General features: G+C 45.1%; 1 protein-coding gene across 1 annotated transcript in view; it reads left to right on the top strand.

Moving 5' to 3' along the window:
- ASCL1 (achaete-scute family bHLH transcription factor 1) overlaps positions 1 to 4,851 on the top strand; it is a 9,769-nt gene that overhangs the window by 3,072 nt on the left and 1,846 nt on the right. The gene's annotated exons all lie outside the window — the stretch shown is intronic.

Genomic DNA, 4,851 nt, shown 5'->3' with positions numbered 1-4,851 from the left:
TAGCCGAGAGAAAACAAACAGACAGAACAAACCCAAAACCAGAAGTTCCCTCCCTCACTTTGAAAAATCCGGTTTCCTGATTGGTCCTCTGGTCAGGTGTTTGGTTCCCTCTGTTAACCCTTTACAGGGAAAAGAAACATTAACCCTTAGCTATCTGTTTATGACAGCAGGACAAAAACTACAAAAATTAAAACCAAAAGAATATAATGCCATTGTATATGTCATTTGTATATCCTCTGCTTGAACAAAGGGTCCAAGTCTGGTTACCCTATTTCATCTTCCATATCTAGAGAGGATGAAAGATTAAGACTAATCAGAGAAAAGACACATAAGAGTATACATGACCAAGATACATAAAATAATTAATATGACATACAGGAGATCTTTTGGGCAGACCTTTTTATCTTTCTCATAAGGGCAAAGGGACATATAATTAAATTTAAGGCAACAAATTCAAAACTGATCAAAAGATTATTACACTATATATAATTAACATGTGGAATTTACTGCCACAAGACAGTATTCATTATTTATTACTATTAATTATTATTTATTTATTGATGTAACCATGGTAATGCCTAACAGCCCCATTTTGGGAAGACATGAAGAGCTTACCCACTAATCCCATGGAGTCATTTCCAAAGGGGTCTTCACCTCCATTCAAAATTTTTTAGGGGTCCGCAAATTAACAATTTTTGAAAACCACTGATTTATATGGACAATATGAACACTCACATAATGATAAAAAAAATATAAGGGATATCAACCCTCCTGCTTTGTTGCATAAGCTAACCAGGGAGTTCAGAAGAACTTTCCTCATGGGCAGATTTTTACATAATAGTCCCATTATAGGGCTTCTTGTACCTTTCTCTGAAGTATGTGATGCTTACCTCTGTTTGAGGCAGGATACTGGACTAGTCTAACCCACTGTAAAAATTCTCATGTTTACCCATACATTGTTCAGCAGCAACAATGGGAAAGTATAACTAAAAAGTACATGAAGCTGAGCTGAATTTTTAGTTTTTGTTTTGTTTTGTTTTTAATAAAAAGCTGCCAGAGTGCAGCAGAGTCTTTCAAACAATAGAACAATATTTATTTCCAGTTCAACTTTTTGAACCATTTCCTCCATTCAGCTAACTGGCTTTAGTGTGGGTGTATTGGTTGATACCCTGACTCCACTGAAGTCAATGGGAGTTTTGCTACTGATTTCAATGAAGCCAGAATTTCACTCATTTACTTTAGTGGAGTCACACTGAGGTAAACCAGTGTAAGGGACTGGAGGAAAAGGCCCTTCATCTATATCCAGTGCTTGCTTTTGCAGCAGATGTACAATCAGGGTTTCACAAATTAAATAGATAGACTATTTACAAAAAAAGGTGAAGACATAACATAGAAAGACCATTATTTTGAGAGAGCATAGATAAAAACCTTAAACCTGGAGGAAACTAAACCAATACTTTCATGTAAACATGTAGTAGGCACAAAGGCACTAACTAATTTGTCCAATAAAAGCCACAAAACCATTATCCTCATGCTGCTCAGGACAGGTAGAAAGAGTCATAGGTGGATCAGAATTCAGGACCATTAAAGACATGGCTTTTTCAATAATATCCATAGTGATTTCTGTTTAGCTGGGTATTTTCAGTTAAATCAGTGGCAGGCCATGTCTTCATAAACATAGCCATGCCTCCAGTGAAAGGTCAAAACTGCAGGCAACACTTTTTATTTGGAGTCTGAGCCTGGACCAAAAGCAAACCAGTCTCCAGTGCACTAGCAGTGTCCTACCAGAAAACCATTAGCCCGGGGTTATACTCTCCTAAATCCAGCCCAGTCAGAGTGTGCTTCAATGGTTGAGGGCAGGGAACAAGCAGATAAGATACAGGAACCTGGTCTACACTGAGGAAATGTCAGTTGAACTATCTCCATCAGCTTTAAGCAATTTAAAATCCAGTTGGAGCCACAGAGTAGACCAGGCTCCAGGTAATCTGAACCATGTGGTTTTGAAATTGTATTTGATCAACTAAAAGCAATTCAGGCTGCTTAAAGCAGGTCTATAGTACATCTCCAACTGGTTTTAGAATAGGTTTAGCTGAACCATTTAAAAAACCAATTACAATGTTGAGGGACATTTTCCCTGTGTAGGACAGGCCTGGGATTTTCTTTCTGGACACTGATTCTGCCTGGATAAGTCTCCTTACCTACTTCTCAAACTGGTAATGTCATACCTACTTCACAGGAGTATTATGAAGCTTAATGGAAGCTTGCAAAGCACTTTTGAGATTTGCATAGGAAAGACACTATATGTGTGAAAAGCATAGTATTGCTACTTTTATTTATTATTTAACCAAACATTACCAGCAGAATGAAGAAACCTCTTTAGCATTCATTTGCACAAATTGATTAGTCTGATTCATAAACGGGTTTTTTTTAAAAAATCTTATATGGGAATGCCCCACCATCAACACAGTACTATTTGTTAATGCCTGGCACTTTTAAAACTAGGCTGGACAAAACAATAGATAATCTATGGTAGAGAACAATCCTGCACTGGAAGGGAAGATGGACTGGATTATTTAATTACTTTTCTCCATGTCATATTTCTATGATTAAGAGTGTTCTAGCTATCAGTGAAGTCAGTATCAAAACTCCCATTGACTTCAATGGGAGTTTCAGTACTGTAACTATTGGGGAGTGATTTTTCAGGTGCTCTCCTTGCTGGACAGAGCTAATGCTCCTTCACTGGCTGGTTCCCACCTGCAAACACCCTGGTTCAAAGAGGATAACTACTTTTGAACCTGAAAATCTTATTGTTGCACATGAAAAAAAAATGTAGGTTCTGTACTATCATCATAAAATAAGAATTAATACTTAGCACTTATATCACCTTCCACCCAACCATCTCAAAACAGAGAGAAAGGATGGTCTTGTACATACCACATGGACTAGCACACAGGAGATCTGGTGCAGTCCCTGGTTCTGGCATAGGCAGGTTCTCTGCAAGCCATTTAATTTCTCTGTGCTTCAGTTCCTCATCTGTAAATTAGAGCCAATAAAACGTTTTATCTCCAGTCCTTTGTCTCTCTTGTCTATTTATGCCCCAATTCAGGAAAGCACTTAAGCATGTGCTTAACTTTAAGCACATGCTTAACTCCCATGGACTTTAATGGGATTTATGCATGAGATTAAATGTTGTCCTGAACAGTGATGCTTTTCTGAAAGGGGCCTTAAACTGTAAGCTCCTCAGGGCAGGCACTCTGACAATGTGTACAGCACATAACACCATGGAACCCAGATCTTGTCTGGGGCGTCAGAGTGCTACTATAATGCAGATAATAATAAATAAACAAAGTGTTTGACAAACGTTACTGACTTAAGCCTCACAACCCAGTAAATCACGGAAATATGAGCAGGCACCTTGACTTTACCCGAAGACTTAAACAAGCCAACCACTTCCCAATCCAGCAGGCTGGGAAATGTTAGCTCTCTCTTTGTGTCTCTTCACCCCCACTCCCACCCCGGGGTCTTCTTCCATCCCCCCCCCCGCAATTCTCTAATATTGCTTGCAAGACCCTTTTTTTTCTGCAGGGACACTATCAGCATCTCTGTGCAGAGCAACGGACACATCCACGCCAACAGTTTCTCCTTATTTCTTTAGCAAAACATTGAAAAGTTTCCACACTCCCCGAGGTGCTCAGCGACCTTGGACTTTCACTGCGCTCCAGGAAAGAGACCGGTACTCAGCATCTCTCAGGATCGGACTTTCCACCTGCCTTTCTTCTTTCCCCCACGCCTCCCTCTCCAAACCCGCCTCTCCCCAAAAGTCTAGTATAGTTCAGTGCCGTCCAAAGGCGCGTCCATCTCTCCCTCCCCAAACCTCTCTATTTATGGGTCCCCGATGCTGCTAGATCTGCCATGCATTTTCCTGCCCCACTTTATTCTGCAGCGACCGCTTTAACCCTGAGCTTAAGCACGGCAAATCGTCTCCTACTTCGCCAGAACAAGCCTCTGTGCAAGCTCATAGCTTGGGCACCTTGTCTGGGCTGAGTGAGAGCTCCCCGAGCTGCCTGCCTCCCCTTCTGCTTGGGTTTGGGACTGGTCCCAGAGAGACCTCCCCCCTCTCTGTGCGCCCCCAACCCCGAGGCTTTACATCCCCCAGCCCATCAGCGCTTGCTCCAGCCTCTGGGTCTCTTCCCAACCCAGCGCCCCCCCTTGCAGCTCCTTCCCCAGCCCAGTTGTTTATTCAGCAGCTGGGAGAGCGGCACGCGCCTGGCGCACGCACTTGCAACAACAAACCCGGGAGGGGTAGGGCTGGAGGGGAGAGGCGGGTGAATGAATCGGAGGCCTTGCGGGAAGAGGGTGGGGGCTGTTTCGAGCAGAGGTGGGGCCGGGCCGGGGCCAGCGCGTGTGTGCGGGGCGCCCCGTGTGTTGTGGGTTTTTTCTCCCCCCTCTCCAACCCCCCCGCGTTGAAAAGGCGGTCGCGCTCCCCGGCTTTGCAGTGAGTGGCCGGGGAGCGTGGACGGCGCAAGGTGCAGAGCGTGTGGGGAGGGGGAGGGCGGTGAAGGGTGGGGGGGACCCCGCAGGGGGAGTGTGTGTGTGTTGGGGGGGAAGGGGGAGAGGCCGGCAAAGCCCCGGCCGCCCCTTATAAGAGACACAATCCCCAGCCGGCGGTTTGCAAAAGGGGCCTTTGCAAGGCAGGCAGCGCACACGCGAGCGCCACGAGCCTCCCCGCAGCCCGGTGCGCAGGGGGGCAGAGGAGGGGGGCAGAGAGGGAGAAAGCGCCGCGCTCTCTCCGTCCCCCTGCGAGTCCCGCCGCCGCCGCCTCAGCAGCAGCAGCAGCAAGCGGCCGCCGCG

This window comes from Chelonoidis abingdonii, chromosome 1 (assembly GCF_003597395.2).
Source record: "Chelonoidis abingdonii isolate Lonesome George chromosome 1, CheloAbing_2.0, whole genome shotgun sequence".
Classification (NCBI taxonomy): domain Eukaryota; kingdom Metazoa; phylum Chordata; order Testudines; family Testudinidae; genus Chelonoidis; species Chelonoidis abingdonii.
Note: the sequence above shows the minus strand (reverse complement) of the source record. Positions and strands in the feature narration are given on the sequence as shown.